Source organism: Ovis canadensis, chromosome 11 (genome assembly GCF_042477335.2).
Source record: "Ovis canadensis isolate MfBH-ARS-UI-01 breed Bighorn chromosome 11, ARS-UI_OviCan_v2, whole genome shotgun sequence".
Classification (NCBI taxonomy): Eukaryota; Metazoa; Chordata; class Mammalia; order Artiodactyla; family Bovidae; genus Ovis; species Ovis canadensis.
The window spans coordinates 54,282,189-54,301,667 of record NC_091255.1 but is presented as its reverse complement, the minus strand read 5'-3'; the positions used below and the strand labels follow the sequence as shown (position 1 = coordinate 54,301,667).

General features: G+C 49.5%; 1 protein-coding gene across 21 annotated transcripts in view; it reads right to left on the bottom strand.

Moving 5' to 3' along the window:
* The window catches only part of MAPT (microtubule associated protein tau), a 119,841-nt gene extending 100,671 nt beyond the window's left edge, over positions 1-19,170 (bottom strand). For 15 of the 21 annotated variants that reach the window (XM_069541658.1, XM_069541660.1, XM_069541661.1 and 12 more), the window contains exon 1: positions 18,615-18,965. The gene's annotated coding sequence lies outside the window, so the exon portion shown is untranslated. Of the gene's footprint in view, positions 1-18,614 lie in introns of all 21 variants that reach the window. The other 6 variants (XM_069541669.1, XM_069541672.1, XM_069541674.1 and 3 more) reach the window with 2 other exon arrangements.
* Positions 19,171-19,479: the final 309 nt, after the last annotated feature.

Sequence of the window (19,479 nt, the reverse complement as noted above, 5' to 3'; positions counted from 1 at the left end):
GCTCCCCATTAACTGGTACAGGAGCACACTGGGGGATAAATTATGCCCATCCCCCAAACACTTCTTATGATGGACAGGATTTTTTAATAAGAGGAAAAAAGCAATCTGTTCATCTAGTCATGGCGAGATGCAAGCCCTCAAACTGAAATTCCAGGTCTCTACCGTATTAAAAAAAAGGTCAAAAACTTTTTTTGGGGGTGAGGGAAGGATGGATTGAGAGTTTGAGATTAGCAGATGCAAACTATCATATATATAGAATAGACATGTAATGGAAATATACATACATATAATTAATGCATATATAAAAAATATATAATGCATATATACAAGGTTCTACTCTATAGCACAGGGAACTATTAATGTATCCAATGCATGTGTGCATGCTAAGTTGCCTCAGTCGTGTCTGACTCTGTGCGACACTATGGACAGCAGCCCACCAGGCTCCTCTATCCATCGGATTCTCCAGGCAAGAATACTGGAGTGGGTTGCCATAACCTTCTCCAGGGGAATCTTCCAGATCCAGGGATCAAACGTGAGTCTCATGTCTCTTGAAATGGTAGGTGGGTTCTTTACTACTAGTGACACCTGGGAAGCCCCAATACATCCAATATCCTGTGATAAATCACAATGGAAAAATATGAAAAAGAATGTATATGTATAACTAAACCAATTTGCTGTACAGCAGAAATTAACACAACGTTGTAAATCAACTATACTTCTATAAAATACATTTTTAAAGAACTTTTTCTTTGTCCCTGCTAGGGGAAAAGCAGTGTCTCTTCTTTCCCCTCGGCCCAGGCACTGGCAGTTGAACTAACCGGCAGGACCCCTCAGACTCAGTCAGTGAATGAAGAAGTCAGGGTGAGGCTTGGATGCCAGGAGCCAGCACAGGAGATCCCACCCATGACAAGGTCATGCGGAGAGACCTGACGGGCAAGGTGAGTTAGGTCTCAAGGGGTCCTCTGTCTGAGCATCTACCCTGAAACCAAAATCTGTTTACTGTCTGCTATACTATACTCTTCTGACAGTACATAGGGCTATCCCCGACCACCTTTCTCTGGAAAAAGTTAACCTAGAGCTCCAATTAGTCTCCTGCATACGAAAAGAATGTTTCAACTCAAACCCCTTTAATGGCCCTCTAACTTGCCTAACAGTTGGAGACTTTTACAACTTGTGATTGTTTACAGCCCCCCATCCGCGAGAGGCATGCAGCTTAAAGCATCTTAAAGATATAGAGCCTTTTCTAAAGAGCTAAGAATTCACTATCGAGTCAATGACTGCTGCCAGGCCTCCATATCCTTTATCTTTTAGGCACCTGGGAGGATATTAATCAATGTAATCGGGATGCAGAAATGGGAATATAGTAGTTTTCATGTAAGCAACACTAGACTTTTGAGTTAATGAATTGTCTCTTTGTTATAAATCACTGTACTCCTCTTTCATTGTTATAAATTGTTGTGTCCTTGCTATGTAAGAATGTAACTTTATTTAGTGCTTTCTGAGAGTGGCACCAGACTTTGGGAGGAACAACACTATTAAGGCAAATAAGTCTTCTGGTTGACAAACCCTTATCAGAAAAGGGCCATAAAATGTTAATCAGCCTTCTGGCCAGAAGATGATGTAAATCACCTAAGACTTGTGTATACAGCTAGGAATGCAGAGAGAAAGCCTGGTCTCCATAAGAGTCAGGGCTGCTGACGCTGCATAATTTTGTATTATCCATTGATCTCTATGTATAATCAAAAGTATAAAAGGCCTTTCCGGACAATAAAGGATGGACCAGTTTCTCGGACCAGTTTCTCAGGCCAGCTTCTCGAACTGGTTTCTTAGAAATCTGGCTCCCCCGTGTCTCTCTCTCTTTCTCCCTCTCCCTCCCTTTCCTTTTCAGGCTGAATTCCCATCTGGAGCGCGGAGGCTCGCCAAGTCTACTTACCTGCCCTGGCTTCTAAGACCGACGCAAGAGGGAGCCCAAGGCGGGGCACCCTCCGCTATTCAAACCGGTGCCGGTGGCCTAAGGTAGATGGTGCAAACCTCTTGTCTCGAGGTTTTATTAGTTCTCCACATAAATCAAGTTATTCAGCCTCTTTTCTCCACTAAATTTTCCTACTATACTATTCTTTCCTAATCTCTCTTTACATTTCTAATTAAATAGTCCTTTCCCAGACTCTGACTCAGTCCCCGCTTCAAATTCCCTGGATCCACCAGGGCTGGACCCCGGCACTTGATCTTAAGAGCAGCAGCTCAGGGTTGAGGAACAGAAATCCTGGGTTCAAATCCCTTGTTAGCCCAAACTAGCCAGGTGATTTCAGGTGCCACTGACCTTTCCTGCATCCTGCCTGATTATAGTGCTGTGTATCTATTAATTCCATACTCCTAATTTAACCCCTCTCCTCTCTTTTCCCCTTTGGTAAACCTAAGTTTGTTTTCTATGTCTGTGAGTCTGTTTCTGTTTTATAAATTAGTTGATTTGTGTTATTTTTTTAGATTCCACATATAACTAATATACAGTATTTGTCTTTCTCTGCCTGAAAATGAGTCAGATTTTTAACTGAGATCGACCATTCCTGAAGTCATCCAAATCAGAACAATATTAGTGTATCCAAAAAGCCAGGTCAACCCAATGTTCTTTGCAAACACTGGGCCTTTTGGGGTCGGGGTTTGTTCCGCTCGAAGGTGGCTGTTCCAGGGGTCTCGGCAGTGGAGACCCAGTGATGTAGGGTCTGGTGCCCATCACATGGCCACAGCCTTTGAGGATGAGGTCCCTGCACCTGAGGATAGAGATATGACCAGCATGCCTTGGGCTGTCCAAGCATTCCTGTGCTCCTAGCTTTGCATCCAGGGCCATGTGCAAAGGGGCCACATCCCTCAGCTTCCGCCCAGAACCACAGAACTAACCAGGTCCGAGTCCAGTGCTGAGTACCGCCATGTACCCCATCTTTCAGTCTAGGGTCCTTTTAAGAATTTTCTTTTTTTTTTTTTTCAAAAAATTTTTTTTATGTTGTTTATTTGGCTGCACCAGGTCGTAGCCGCAGCACACGTGATCTTCCATCTTCATTGCCGCATTCGAGATCTTTAATTGTAACATGCAAACTCTTAGTTGTGGTATGTGGGATCTAGTTTCCTGACCCTGAATTGAACCTGGGTCCCCTGCATTGGAGTGCAGAGTTTTAGCCACTGGATCATCAGGGAAGCCCCTTAAGAACTTTCTTGAAGAAACATTTACTACTCACCTCGAAAACAATTTATAGACTGAAATGATCCCTGTCCTTCCCCTGGGGAAAAAAGAAAAACGACAGAACAGAAACTAGGGTGGGATCTCACATATGGTATCTTGGCTTTATAGCTAGTGTGTGTGTGTGTTGTTGTTTTTTTTAATTTGAGGGAGAATGTGGGAGGCAAGAACAGAACTGAGAACTGACTCTTGTCATAGGTGGATGGAAGGGTGGCTGTGGGAATGTATTTCAACATCATCAAAGCACCTGGTGAGGCTGCAGACGCTAAATAATGTGGTACATGTGACCCCAACCTCATTGGTGTGTGTCCCTCCTTTCTCTGGTCCCCCTCCCTTTTCTTGGTTCTAGAACGTGAGCCACACTGGAGACCTGTGTGTGTGCTCAGTCACTCAGTTGTGCCTGACTCTTTGTGACCCCATGGACTGTAGCCCACCAGACGCCTCTGCCTATGGAATTCTCCAGGCAAGAATACTGGAGTGGGTAGCCATTCCCTTCTCCAGGGGGTCTTCCCAACTCCAGGATCAAACCCAGGTTTCCCTCATTGCAGGTAGATTTTTTTACTGTCTGAGCCACAGTGGAGACCTGGGGGGAAATAAAGTCGATTACTGACTAAGGGGGATCGGGCAGTACCCCTGAGTGGCTTGGGATATAGGTTTGCCTCCCCTCCCCACTGGAACCCTTTTTCCTAACAGCAGGGACTTACTTCATCTGCCCAGGAAAACCATCCACATACAATTAAATTCGTCCCTGGGGTCACTGCCTGGGAACCTGAATGTCATTTTCCCTCCTGAGTCTATACCCCAGGGTTCTTCTGGGACCACATTTTCCAGTCTTTTGGTCCCACCTACCCCTCCGTGGAAATGGTAAGTGTGAACATTTTTCAAGCTGAAAGAAAAATGAGCTTCACTATCTGATAAGTGTGGACCTGCCCACGACACTAAATTTGGTTCTGCCGTCACCGGAGTCATGAAGCAACAGCCCAGTTTAGAGGCTAGCTTTTAGTCTTAAATATTTCCTCTGGGCTCATGTTACATATGACTGGATCGCGGAGGCTGGAAGGCACGGCTTCTTTGGTCATCAGCACTAAAGACATGTCTGTTGGCGTGGAGAATGGAATCAGAGGCAGAGGGTCAGGGGCTCTAAGGACCTGGAGACAGCAAGACAAGGTTCTGGGACTGGGGCACCATCTGGCTACCTCCCCAGCTCTGAACTCTCTGAACCTTGGTTTGCTCCTCTGCAAAATGAGGATGGTAAAGCCCTGCCTCATAGAGGAATAAAGGTTAAATGCAACAATATTTTTAATAAAGTTAAAGCCACCTGCTCCTACCATTATTATCAGCATCTTTGTATAGCAAAATAATGGACTAACAGTTAAGTTGGCCTGAATGAAGTAAGGCAAAGCAGAAATTTTAGAATATTTCAAAGGAAGTATGACTTTTATTTTCAAGTCTGTAGAACAACAGAACCATGTACTAGGAGGTGGAGAAGGTACTTTAAACAGGTAAAACTCATCTGACATCAGCCTGTTTGATAGTATCCAGCTGCATGAATCAAGAATAATTATTTTGAGCTTTGCATGTGCCCAGCTCTGTGATTGGGCAAGACACCCAGGGGAGCAGGAAAGCCACACAAGACACAAGACTCGCCCTCAGAGGGCATATCACCTGTGGAAAGACGAAAGCAGCACAGACAAGAAGGAAAATAATTAAGTCAACCACCGTGGTGCTGAGGACTGCTGAGAAATGAAATGTGTTGATGTCGGGATCTCGTGGAGCGCAGTAGCTGGGGGCGGTTTTCAGGGAAGAGTGATCAGGGAAGGTCAGGGTGACTAAAAGAGGGGGAGCAGAAGGGAGAGGGACGTTCTCAACAAAGGTACCATGGGTGAGCTAGGAGCAGAAAGGGCATGATGTATACAAAGGAGCCGAGAGGCAGGATGGCCCAAGGTGGGGCTGGACCAGTAGGACTAGACAGGGAGGCCAAGTTGTGGCATATGGAGGCAGGCAGGCAGCGAGAGGTGGGGCCTGGCTCAGCAAGGGACAGAAGAGGTAATCGTGGATTCATGCTTGGATGGGGGCAGGGCAGATGACAGGGCTGTTCTGGGAAGAGGAGTTTGGCAATGGCCTGCCAAAGGGATTGGGCGTCAATTTCAGAACTGAACTCGAAAGCAATTCATTATCATTTTCACGATGATCCAGGGGTGAAGTGATAAAGGCAGACGTTTCTTTCAGCACTGGTGCAGATGCATTGGAAAAGGAGAGCAGATTCAAGTGATGTAGAGGAAGAAACTGATGGTTAAGTCGGTTCCAGGATATGGCGGGAAGAAGAGTGTAAGACTCCACGGTTTGCCATACGGGGACTGCAGGATGGGCGGTTCCAAGGAGCAAAGTGGATGGGACTATGGCATAGTGAGGGCAGCTTTGGGGACAGCAAACAAAGGCAGACGATGTAGGGATACTAAGTATGGTCAAAGCCAGCCACTCATTAGAGGAGCCAGGCTGTTGTCAGGGTGGGGGCAACATACCAGCCTGGAAATATCAATACTTCCCAGACTATTGGCATTAAAAAAAAAAAAAAAAAACCCTCCATTCCCAGGGCAAAAGCAAATAGACTGTAGCCTAGCACCAGCTCAATTCAAATTCCAAGTGCAAGTGTTCAATTAATGAGCCTGCACCATGCCTCTTGCCACCAAATAGCCATTAGAATATTATACCATCAAAGTCAACTCCAGCCTTTAATTTAATCACTCTTGCCTTAATCGATTCCTGGCACGTGCTAAACACACTGGCGGGAAGAGGCTGCCCCAGGGCATAATTAGAATATGAGATTTGGCACCAAGTCCCTGTTTGACTAGGAGGAAACTGAAACCCCCCGAGGAAACAGAAAGGCTCCCAGGGAATTAATTCCCTGCGAGGGACACGGCATGAGCCCAGGAGGCCCCAGCCCCTCTCCAACAAGGGGGCACTGGCAGGGTGGGATATCACTTGAGGTCATACTAAAGCCACCCCACCCACTGTCCTGCACCTGGCTTTCAGCTTCCCCTGCATAGAAGGGATAGATGAGACCAGTACAGGCTGGACTGTGGCTGGCTGTCCATGCATTCAGGCTCAGGCCCAGCTGCCTGGGCGCTCACCCCTGGGAAGCAGTCTGTACCTACCGTCTGGTTGGTGCTAAAGGAGAGAGCGAGCGGCAGAGGCTATAACCAGCCAGGCTCAGCCCGAGAGAGACTTCAGATCAGGTGCAGGACTGTGGCTCTCAGGAGGCGCCCTCACCCCTATCCCTGTGGCACTTGTTTTCTGAAAAACTCAGAGGAATTCTCCAAGATGGGTGTATTTTAGTTCTGTGATTACTCAGTGAGAAGAAAGGCCACATTATCGTCCATTCTCAGAAGGAAGATTGAATAATCCCATTTTACAAATGGAAGAACGAAGGTTCAGGAATTTTTTTCCTTTTTGCCAAAACTCTTGGCTTGTGGGATATTAATTCCCTGACTCTTAGTTCCCCTACCAGGGACTGAACCCAGACCCTTGGCAGTGAAAGTATGCCAAATCCTAATCATTGGACTGCAAGGGAATTCCGGGAGCCCTCTTTATTTATTTATTTTGGCTGTGCTGGGTCTTCGTTGCTGAACCAGGGCCTTCTCTAGTTGTGGTTAGCAGAAGCTAGTCTCTTGTTGCAGAGCACAGGGTGTAGGTTGCACAGGCTTGAGTAGTTTTAGCACATGGGCCTAGTTGCTCTGAGGTATGTGTGGCTGATATTTCCAGACCAGGGATCAAACCTGTGTCTCCTGCATTGGGAGGTGGATTCCTATCTGCTGCACCACTGGGGAAGTCCTTCCAGGGACTTGACCCTCCAGGGAATCTTAATTATGGCCACAATTGGTAGATAAACAGGAAGGTTGCAATTATACTCAGGGCTGGGTAAGCCCAAGCAGTGACAGACCACCCCCCACCCCCCGACCCCCACCAAAATAAAGGATGCCTAACTTTTGGAATTCAGTCTCGCTGGTAGATAAGGAGACGTTTTAAAAAGATTTTTGCTTGGCCCAGATTGTCAACTTATAACATGAATCCTGCCAGTTAAAAAAATTTTTTCCCTGCATTTCTCATGAGACATCAAGCCATTGGTTCATAATTATTTATAGCACTTTAGTGACATTGAAAGGGATTTATTTCAATGTATTCCATCTGCATTAGTACTCTGCAGGGAACAGAGTGCTGCCACCACTCCTGGCTGCTAAGAAGCGAGGACCTTCAGACCTAGGGCAGGAAGAAAGGAGCCCAGGGAGAGACCCCCAGGGGGCACATCATCCCCACAAGATTAACCCTGGGGAAAAGATTAATAGGTTTAGAGAAGGTTCAGGTGAGTCTGTGAATGATCAGTCCATTATTTAAGGGGATTTGGGGATGTTTTGAGAAATCCTTTGTTTCTAACCCGGTCTCATGGAGATAGCAGAGGCAGAAGCTGAACTGCTGTGCCGTGGGCTGGGGCCAGCATAGAGTTCCTGTTTTTAGCAAATAGACAAGGCAGAAAATGAACAGCAGAAGGGCAGGCGGCTCTTCCAAACAGCTATTCCTGGCAATTCTTGGCAAGTGGCAGCTTTGAAAGGGACAGGTTTCATACGAAGCAAACCATGAAGATTATCTTGCCCCAGGGTAGCATGTTATTTACAATTATTTCAGTTTTATAGACAACTTTTGCTTGACTTATCAACATGTCCGTGCATGTATGTGTGTTAACTCGCTTTAGTTGTGTCCGACTCTTAAATTGATTTAAATTCTGACACACTACCAATACCAGCACTGAAAGTTGTACCAGTTTTCAGCAAACCCAATATAAAACACCCAGACATAAATAAGGTAGTGAATATTCACATTTATATATAAAACCAAAGAGATTCTGTAAACTATAACCTTTCCTTGGGCGCTTAAACCTATATTATTTATTTGGCTCCTTTAATTTTTACAAGTTCTAATTTGTCAATGTCTTCTTTTGTTTATTGTGCTTTTGGTATCATATTTAAGAAGTCATTGACAAATGTAATATTGTGAAGCTTTTATCCTCTGTTTTCTTCTAAGAGTTTTATAGTTTTGTTTTTTTTTTCAGCCACACTGCAAGGCATGAAAAAACTTTCCCAATCAGGGATCAAGCCTGTGCCCTCTGCATCAGAAGCACAGAGTCTTAACCACTGGACCACCATGGAAATCCTCAAGCCTTTAGATTATTAATTATCCGATAAACCTCTTTTTGAGATCATGAGAGAGGGAATGAGGTAAGACAGTAGTTTGGTATCACTGTCCAATCAAGAACAATTGGAAATAAGCCTCTCTGAAATGCTTTGTAAATCAATGACAGAACTGGATTTGATCCAAGACAACTCTGTTGACACATAATTTAGAATTCTGGTTCTAATTCAGGGAGAAGGGCTGTCGTTTATCCTGGGGGAGGGGCACAGTTCCATGATTGCATGAACGGGTCCTTTCTGCCACTCCCTTCTTGGCATTATGAGATTGGCTGTGGATCACATCACAGGCAGCTGTAGACTCAGGGGTCTTCTGATATCTTTTGTGTCCTGAGGAGGAGGACACAAGGATGAAAGTGCCTCCTGAGGCTTTTTGTCGTAGGCTTAGGCCTCAAGACAATATCACCCACCCTTCCAGGGAAACCAGAAAACTAGGCCATAGGTTGGAAGAAAAACCTGCAGCTGGGACCAGAGGTAATTCATGTCCTTCTTCTCTTTAATGCTTGATTTAGCAGTGGAGGAGACAGGACCAAAGGTCCATGAATGAAACATCATTATCAACGTCTTCAGATTTAATTCAAATGTGCTGATTTAAAAATGCTTTTTAAAATTGCTGGACCTTGATCTAAAACTCCCTCACTAAAGAGAGTTAACATGGTCAAGAAAATTTAAATTTATGTTGAGTTTTATGGGGAGAATTTTGCAACATCCCCTTAAGGAGGGATGCTATGTGAATGAATTCCAAATGCCACGCTTGTCCTGGAAGACAGGCAGGAGATGCAGGGAAGACACAAAAGTATCCACAGTAGGCCCACTCCTTCCAGAAGCAGAAATGAAGGCGGGTAAATACTCAGGGCTGAGTCTCCAGGGCCTGATGTCCACAGCCAGGGCCTCAGCCTACCACAGTCAACCTTCTAGATCCATCATATTTGTTACAATAGTCACACCACTTAAGTATGGTGCAAGCTGATTACATTCAAGTGTTAAATGAATTCTGAAAATCATTCATTGGCTTTAAGAAAACCAAGCTGAATACTTTGGAGAGATTTCATAAAGGTGAGTAATTTTTAAGCTGTCAAACAGGATGTCAAAGATTGTGGGAAAATATAGTAAACCTCTAGCGAGACTCTACATTGAGATTACGCACAGTGTAACCCCTTGTTCCTATAGCTGGAAGTCCTAGGCAATGCATTACAGGTGCTGCTTATGCCAAAAAGACAAGGAACTCCAGCTAGCTGACCCAAACACCAAGAGGCCTGGGCTCTACAGCAAAAGATGGGGAGGGGGGAATGAACAACTATCTGGTTAAACATCTGAAAAATATACGTATCATTTTTTTATGAGTTTCTGATTTAATGACTTTTGAAAAAAAGGTATTATGACTTTCATGGATAAAGTGTTAGTTGCTCAGTGTGTCTGACTCTTGGCAACCCCATGGACTGGGCTCCTCTGTCCATGGAAATCTCCAGGCAAGAATACTGGAGTAGGTAGCCATTCCCTTCTCCAGGGGATCTTCCCGACCCAGCGATTGAACCCAGGTCTCCTCCACTGCAGGCAGATTCTTTACCGTCTGAGCTACGATAAAAAGGCTTCTTCTATTTATTTATTTGGCCACACTGGAAAGCTTGTGGGATCTTAGTTCCCTGATCAGGGATTGAACATGGTCCCTTAGCAGTGAAAGCATGGAGTCTTAACCACTGGATAGATTTACTAATAATCAGATTTATTAATTCAGATAGAACTCTGGTTATTGGATGCTTGGCATTGCCTGGATTCAAAATATGTCGAGTTTGCTTCATTTAACATTTTTCTACTTGACTCTCGGCTGCCACCGTGAATCAGCCTGCTTCCGAGTTTACCCAGTTCAGTACTGCTTCATTATCTCATTTGTAATCTCTCTCCTGAATGGCCTTCCATTAGTTCTGTTGCTTTCTCAGTCTCATCTGTGCTCACTGTTTACGCAATGAGTGAACAGTAAGATATCGGAGTGAAGTGAAAGTCGCTCACTCGTGTCCGACTCTTTGCAACCCCATGGACTATACAGTCCATGGCATTCTCCAGGCCAGAATACTGGAGTGGGTAGCCTTTCCCTTCTCCAGGGGGATTTTCCCAACCCAGGGGTCAAACCCAGGTCCTCGGTGTTGCAGGTGGATTCCTTACCAGCTGAGCCACAAGGGAAGCCCAAGAATACTGGAGTGGGTAACCTATTCCTTCTCCAGCAGATCTTTCTGACCCAGGAATTGAACTGGGGTCTCCACTGGTAAAGTGGATTCTTTACCAACTGAGCTATCAGGGAAGCCATCGAACTGCTAAGCTGGCTCACCAGTAGTCCTAAGTTGGTGGGAGAGAGGGCGGTTCAGCTCAGGCTTATGTGGAGAGTACACAGCCTGTTCCTGGTGTACAGTGGATTTCAGGAAGGAAGAGGGCAGAAGCAGGGACAGCAGATCATAAGTCATTCTGCTCACCTATGGCAAGAGTTCTGTGTGTACACTGACACATGGGTGTGTGCGATTTTCCAGGGGGCTTCACTTCCATTCAAATGACACCACTTGCCTGGTTCCAGATGGGACAGCCTACTTCTATCTTGATCCCCACTCAGTATAACTATATATCTGTTCAACTGATTCCATCATCTGGGTCAATAGGAGCCTTTGCACATTGATCCAATCACAAGAGTCTACTCGAAGGTTGCTGGCCATGGAGCCATTTAATGAGGAATTATTATGTGCCAAGCCCTGGGCTAAGCACTACATCACCCCACTTAAACCCCATAGCAACCAGCAAGATAGGTACTATTGTACCCCAAGTTACAAAGAAGGAAAAAACCTCTCTAAGAGGCGAAACAACCCAGCTCAGGGCTTGCAGTGAGTAGGGAAGGGGGATTTGCACCCAGGAGTTCTGATTCAAGCCCCCATCCTCAACCATTAGGGCAAACATGTAGCTTCTACGTGCAAGACACTGCCCTGAGCTGGGGAACCTGCTCAGGGAAAGCCAGTATCTGCCTTCCAGGCACTCACAAACCTTCCCTGAATAGCTGAGGCACAGAATGCATTTCTTGGGGATTAAATCTTAGTCTTCCTGATGAGGGCAGGTGCAGAGCCCATTGAAATCTCAACCAAGCAAAAACAATTTCAGATAATCCACCTGGAGGTCATTCAAGCTGGCATTTTGTGGAAGCTGATTCCTACCCCTATTCTGTGCTTATGCTCAGCCACTCAGCTGTGTCTGACTCTTTTGCGACCCCATGGACTGTAGCCAGCCAGGCTCTTCTGTCCATGGAATTTCCCAGGCAAGAATGCTGGAGTGGGTTGCCATTTCCTACTCCAGGGGATCTTTCTGATCCAGCGATCGAACCCATGTCTCCTGTGTCTCCGGCATTGGCAGACAGATTCTTTACCACTGCGCCATGAAATGTTTCCTAATCGAAGAACCCTCAAAGCTCAAAAACCACCCCGAGCTGGCCTCAAACTGTCTCCTCACACTCAGGTGGGGGCCATCTATGCAGAGAAGGAACCTGGCAGGAGCGTGGCACCTGAGTCAGGGAAAGAAGTCTTGGACAGCAATCCCTTTGGCAAGGGAACAGAAGACAGTCTGGAGTGTGTGGTATGTGTCCAATCACCCACACAGGAGGCTGTGTGAAGCAGCAGGATCGCAGCTGGGTGGAGCGGCAGTGAGTCCTGTGGGTGGAGGATTCCAGGTCGGCCCTCTACACCACAGTGTGACAGAATATTTACTGCAGAGCCTGGGCCCCAGAAAGTGAGAGAAGCCCCCAGGCCCACCTTTGCTGAGGGGGACTGAGATTCTTGCCTGAAGTCCTTCCTATGCCCACCCCACTCCTCTCACACCCGCAGGCTCAGAGCTGGGTCCCAGTGGCAGCTGCTAAAGCTTCAACCTCTCCAAGGTGCAGAACCTAAGATGGGGATCAGATGTCCCTAAAACTTCAGTAACTTGACTTTAACCATAGCTGAGTCTATGTCACAATCCCCTAATCTTGATTTCTAGCCGCCTTTGAGCCGAAAAGGCCTGGCTGCTCCTTTGTATAACCGAGAAGTCCCAATACCCTGGATTTGGGGGGAAGAGGTTTAAGATCCCCAGGGTATTTTCCCTGTTTTATAAACAGGCACAGAGGTTGAGTGAAACCCTTGTTTCATTTGTCAAAGCCGAAATTCCGAGCTTTAGGCTGTGCTCCAATTAGAGACTCTTTACAAAAGTTCATGTGTGAGTCAGTGGTTTTGGAATTAGAATATTCCACTGGGTCAATGTTATAGATTGTGCTTGGGTTCCTGCTAACCCACAATTGCCTGTTAAGCCCACATGCAGCTGAACACGGAAGGAGTCTATTGTCACTCATCTCCACTACTCACTGGCTGTGTGACCTTTAGTGAGTTACTAAACCTCTCTGTACTCCAGTTTCCCCATATATAATACTGAGTTAACAGAACCCGCCTACATAAAGGGGCTGTTGTGGGGATTAAATGAGGTAATCTCTGGGGAGCACCTGGGCTTCCCAGGTGGCTCAAGTGGTAAAGAATCTGCCTGCCAGTGGAGAGACCTGGGTTTGTTCCCTGGGGCGGGAAGATGCCCTGGATGAGGAAATAGCAACCCACTCCAGCATTCCTGCCAGGATAATCCCATGGACAGAGGAGCCTGGTGGGCTACAGTCCATGGGTTGGCAAAGAGCCAGACACGACTGAGCACACACCCTAGGGAGCACTTAGAACAGGGACTCCAAGAAGATACTCAAGGAACATGAACGTGAAAGTTGCTCAGTCGTGTCCAACTCTTTGCAACCCCATGGACTGTATAGTCCATGGAATTCTCTAGGCCAGAATACTGGAGTGAGTAGCCTTTCCCTTCTCCAGGGGATCTTCCCAACCCAGGGATTGAACCCACGTCTCCCACATTGCAGGCAGATTCTTTACCAGCTGAGCCACAAGGGAAGCCCAAGAATACTGGAGGGGGTAGCCTATCCCTTCTCCAGTGGATCTTCCTGACTCAGGAATCGAACTGGGGTCTCCTGCATTGCAGGTGGATTCTTTATCAACTGAGTTATGAGGAAAGCCCCATAAGACGCCACTAAGATGATGGTGCCAGGGTAACAGTGTTTCTGTAGCAGGGCTTCTCAACCCTGGCTCTAGGACTTTTGCGGCCAGGTCTCTGAGGCACTCTGGGCCTTGTTCAGCAGCATCCCTGGCCTCCATCCACTAGATGCTAGTAGCACCCACCACCCAGTTGTGGAAATAAAAAGTGTCTCTAGACATCCCAGTGGCCCCAGGGGTTGAGAACCACTGTTTTACAGGAAGGCCGCTGACAGTTCCAACTGAACGTCGGATTCCTCTTTCTGCTGCAGCCCACTGGTGACGCCGGGGTGTTCTCTTCCCCTCACTGGCTGAAATGCCCCTCCCATGCCAGCTCCAAGTCTAGTGGAAGCGCCTCGGCTGGAAAGTTAGGAATGGGTGGTCAGGGGGGATTTTCTGGGGGTGTGGTGGGGTTGGGGGTCCTCTAAGGGGAATGATGAAAAATGGGAGGAAGGAGGAGCAGAGGCAAAAGGGCTTTGCCCTCTCTGATCCTCTGACCTCCTGTATGAGGTGGTGGGGCAGGATCTTCCTTACCCCGAGGGGAGTGTGGTCTCTCCCCTGTCCGTTCATCTGGCAAATGAAGGTAAAGTGAGTGGTGGGGACCAGGCTGGGGACACCTGCAGCAGGAAGGGGGAAGGCGAGGAAGAGGAGGGGAGGGGAGGAGGGGCTCAGGCAGCGTTCTGGGTGTCATTTTGACAGAGCAGCTGGGGACAAACTGGATTGGATTTCTCTCCCAAGTTTCATTTAAAAAAAAATTCATTTATTTGGGTGCACCGGGTCTTAGTTGCCACGTGTGGGATTTTTCACTTGTGGCATGTGGGATCTAGATCCTGACCAGGAATCGAACCCCTGCACTGGGGACTCCATGTCTTAACCCCTGGACCACAGGGGAAGTCCCCCCCAAAGTTCTTTTTTAAAATTTACTTATGTTTAGTTGAAGGATAATTGCTTTGCAGTATTGTATTGGCCCCCAAGACTTCTTGATGACATGACCTCGAATAAAGCCCTCCTCCCATTCTGCTTTCTTTTCATCACTTTTTTCAACCTGCATTTTCCCATTTTATCCATTTATTTGTTAAATGAGCATGGCCCAAAGACCTGCTGTATGTCTAGCACTGTATTAAGCTCCTGAGGGTGTTTTTGTTTGTGAGCGATTCTTTTTCAAGGTGAGCCTAAGGAAGGTACTAATTAACTAAATGGAAGGCACAATCTAATTGAAAATCCTATGTTCATGTACATAGCTGTGGAGCCACCCAAATCATATACATAAATGCTGAGGAAAGGTGGAATAAAAAGAAGTTTCTTAAACTTCTCAACAAATGGGCTTCATGAATTGATGTTAAAAGGGCAGACGGAAAATTCAGCTTCAACAAAGGGCACCCCAATTCTGTAACATCTCCAGGCTGCCAAAGCTCTCAAAGAGCATGTGGGTCAAAGGACATGTTCAAAAGAAGAGGCTATTTTCCCAACTGGAATCAAACTGACTGTAAGTTTTTTTTTCTTGTGATTTGTGGGAATAATCCATTTCTTTTGTTCTTGTCAGGGGATCTGTGCCAGATACTAGAAACCACTCAAAAGCCACACCCTTCCGAGATGTGCAGAGGAGGTCAGACGGTCCTGACTGTCTTTCATTCCCCAAACCAGCAAAGCTGACAAGTGCCTCTCTCAAACTGTCCAAAGTTGAACCCCAAGAATCAAGCCAGGTTATTGCAGTACACATAACCTGTTATAGAAGCAACTGTTGGTCAAGAAATTGATTAGCTTCAAGAGTCACTCTGGAGTGGTCGCTGGGAGGAGGTGTGCTATTTATTTAGGGGAAGGTTTAGAGGTGGAGGAATGGGAAGGCAATTCTTACGGGGCAAACATACAGGCAAACATAAGCAGCATCATAAAACACAAAATGATACTTTAATTAATTACGGTAGGAAAGGCATTTCTCTTTTTGTTGTTGGACAGGTCAGTTGGAGGGACAAGGATCAGAAAAAACCCGAAGCTGTCCCGCTGAGCTTGAAGGCGAGTGGCCCGGAGGGGCAGGCCGGCAGTCCCCTCAACAGGTCCCCTCAACCATCCCAACCCATACTAGCCAGAAACCCGCCCATGGTCCCGAGTGCCCGACGCCAAGCATGTCTTCCGGACTTAAAACAGCTCCCACCTGCAGTAGAGTCCGGGACAGAAGTCGATGGCCCTCGAATCGGTGCCGGGAAACTCTGATGCGGCGGCTGGCTCAGCGCTTCAGCGTCGAGCGTGGGCGCAAACGGGGCATCCCTGGAGATCCCAGGTAGGCAAGCGCGCCCAGAGTCAGGGATGGAGTTTCTGGATCAGCGTAGGAAGGACCATCTCCTGGTCCCCGGATTCCCCTGTTCACAACTCCTCCTGGCCTTGCAGACCCCAGAGGCCCATCAAATCGCCAAAACACCGCAAAACAGAGTAAAAACGCGGAAGCCTGTACTGCACTTTGTTTCTAGTACTGGGCTAAAGACACTCGCCTCTGCCGGCTCTTTTCCCCCCAACCGACAGGAGATGACTTCTCTGCCCCAGGTCCATCATGGGCAGCGGTGGCCGCGGGCTCCCCGTTCCTAGGGCCCCTCCGAGACCCTCGCTCTGTCTGGTATCAGAATCTCTCCTCCAGCTCTATTGGCGGGGATGATGCTCGAATTGATCCTAGAACCTCTCCAAACCAGATTCGATCTTGAAGCCACGGGAAGGTTCGGCCTGGCGCGGGCAGACTCTCATCCCCAACCGAGTCATTCCGCGCCTATTCAGATAAATCTGCGTGGCTCGAGAAGACAATTTGGCCCCTAAAATGCTCACCCTTCTCAGAACTGCGCCCTCGCACCAGTTTCCAGCGATAGAATTAACCAGAAAGCCGTCCAGGATCCGGCAAATGGAAGGCAGGCGAGGCTCAGATATGTTCGCCAGGGCCCGAACTCGCCTCTCTATCCCCTCCCCCCTCCCCCTATGCCCCCTCCCCCATCCTCACCTCCCGGTTTCAAGGCGGCGGCGAACTCGGACTCTTAAGCGAAAATCCCGCACAGTTCTAAAATAAAATTCGACTACAATAATAAAAACACGAGAGATGTCTATCTGGGTGGCTTCAGCCACCGGAGTCCAATAAGAGCCATGGGTTCAGGGCTTGCGAGGGATGTCTCCCTCCATCATCCCCCAGGAGCCGGGGCCGGGGGCCTGGTCCTGCCTATCCCAGGTTCTCAATCTCTGTTCGGAAGGGGCGGGGCAACGCCCCAAGGTCTATTTCCCCGGCTCTTGTGGTCTCCTTGACAACCTCCCCCCTGACCCTCCTCTAGTCCTCTTAATAAAATGGGTGTGGCCCGCAGCACCCGAGAAGACCTCTTGCCCCCTCCTCACAATCTCCCTCCTGGCGAAGCAACAGGGCGTGAAGCGAAGAGGCGCCCCGCCTTCGAGCTCCCACCGGGGGTCGCCGGTGCTCCTTGGTGTGCAGCCTGGTGGGGCGTGGCCCGCGGACGCTCCAGGTGTGGGGAGGGGCATCGTTCCTCTGCGGCCACCGGCGAGGCGCGCAGGGACCTCGGATCCCACCCCTTCGGCCCCTCGGAGGCTTTCTGGCGCGCGCCCCGGTTCTGGGAGAGGGCTGCGCGGGGTCACGCCCGGTCCATGCGTGCCCCCCGGGAGGACTAGAGTTCCTCGACCCCGGCGAGCTCCGAGATCTAACAAAGGGCTCGGAAATGAGGGGCAAAAAGCGGGGGGAGGGGCGGGAGCTCTGGTTAAACACCTTCATAGAATAAAAGCCAAAAATCAGGGCTGGCAACACAGATCACGTAAGCCCTACACACAAAGCAGTCAAGCCCCCGAGGAAGATCTCGGGTGAACGACCCCGGTACTCGGGCAACAAAATGCCAAGATTTCAGCGCTAATTGCTCCCCCTCCCCTTAATGACAGTCCCCGCCCTGTCCTCCTAAGCTCAGCCATCCGGCTTGGCATGGCACTGTAAAGACGTGACACACCGCAAAAAGATGGCACCTCGCGATCGGAGGGGAAAAAAGCAGGGGTGGAAGTGGGAGGAGGCACAGCCTACCCTCCCCCTCCTCGCCCACCCGGGTCCACACCCACTGCCGCAGTGAGGGGCGAGCCCTGCGCGCCAGCCCCGCGCCTCCGGCAGGGAGCGCACACGCCGGACTCCCGGCGCAGAGCGCAGAGAAAGGGGCCCGCCCCGAAATGCACCTGCCGCCCCTGAGCGGGTCTGTGCGGGGCTGCGGCTGTGCGCACCCTCGAACCGGGATCTGCAGCTGCGAAGTCCTTCCATATCCCAAGTCCAGGTGACCCCTGCCTTGTTGAGCCTCCACATTGGGATCCGGGCACTACGTTCTCTCGGGCACTGCGCTGCTCGCGTCTCGGTGCCAGGCGCGCGCAGGGGGAAGGGCAACTAAAGTGACAGCGCCAAGACCCCTCCCCATCTCCCCGATTTCACTCCCAGCCCCCAAATGTCCCCTGCGGGTTTCTGAAGGAGGAAAACGAGAAGAGGGTGGGCCACCGCCTTAAACCAAGGGCTGCGAAAGCCCGGCTGAAATCAGGGCCGGGGAGGGATAGGGAGGGGCAGGCAGGGAGTCATCTTTTCTAGAAACCGATCAATACCTTGTCTGCAAACCGAGGCAGGGAAATTGGATTACAGGTTAGGTTTCGGGGGTCGTCATTGGACCCCTCTCCACCCACCCCCCCACAGAATCACACGCCCATTGCGGCAAAAGACGGTGTTCGAGCGTGCATAGCAGCCCCCTCCCCCAGATCACCGCCATCCGCGCCCCACCCTGTGGGCACAATCTCTGCCGGGTCCGCGTGAAGCGGGTCTTGTAGACACCCCCCCCACACACACACACACAGGACATACACACACGCGCGCGTGCATCCCTTGCATAGATCCCTTTTCCAAGTCACCCCAATCCCAGCGCTGGAGCGCAGAGGGCGCAAGGAGCGGCCGCCGCCGTTGCCCCCGACCAATGCCCACCTCATGAAACCCATCTCTGAGGAGAGGGGCGGCGGTATGCAGGTGCAGCCGGGCGGACCGGGAGGCAGATTTCGGAGCCTCGCACTTACCTGATAGTCGACAGAGGGCGAGGACAGTAGAGGGAGGCAGAGGAGAAAGTGGCTGTGGTGGCGGCGGCAGAAGGTGGGCGGCGGCGGCGGCGGCGCTGCTGCTGGTGCCTGAGCTGGTGGGTGGCGGAGATTGCGAGCGCGCGCACGAGCGGAGAGGGCGCGCTCCGGCGGCCGGCGGGCGGCGCAGGCGCGAGCCGCGGGAGCGCGAGCCTTCCCAGGGGAGGGGCGGGCCGTGAGGCCTCGGTGGGCGTATTCTCCTCCGGCCACCAGTAGGCGCGCGCGAGCGCCCCAAGGTTCGGCCCTTCCCCGCCTCCCCGCTCTCTCCTCTCGGCGCTTCCCGTCCAGGGTCTCCCCTCCTCCCACGACTTGGGCCTCGGCGCTGACCGCAACGCGCACGCGCACCCCTTGGCGCACGCGCACTCCGGGTCTCCTGTCGCGGTTGGAGCCTTTGTCTTGTTTGAGGGGTCTCCTCCCGTGGGAGGATGGCTTGGTTGCTCCCTGGGTCGAGAAGGGGCTGGGTGCTCCGCCCCCAGGTCCGCTGCCTCTTTTATCCCCCTGACGTCTTGGAGTGATGTCCTGTCTCGGGAACGTTCTGGGCGAGTTTCCATATGGCCATCCCTCCAGTCCACCCCAGACCTCAAAACCTCCCCGGACTTGCCCCTCTTATCGCTGGCACCCTGACTCTCCCCTGAATTTCCCGAAATGATTCCCCTTGTTGCAGATCAGTTTCCTTGGATCTGCTTTCTTTTCACCTTTTTGTTTTGTTTTTGATCAAGGTGAATTCTTCGCAAATCTACTTCAATTTGCTAAGACTTACAACTGAGTTAAGGCTAACTTAGTAGTAATAAGGTAGTGCAAGGTTTTG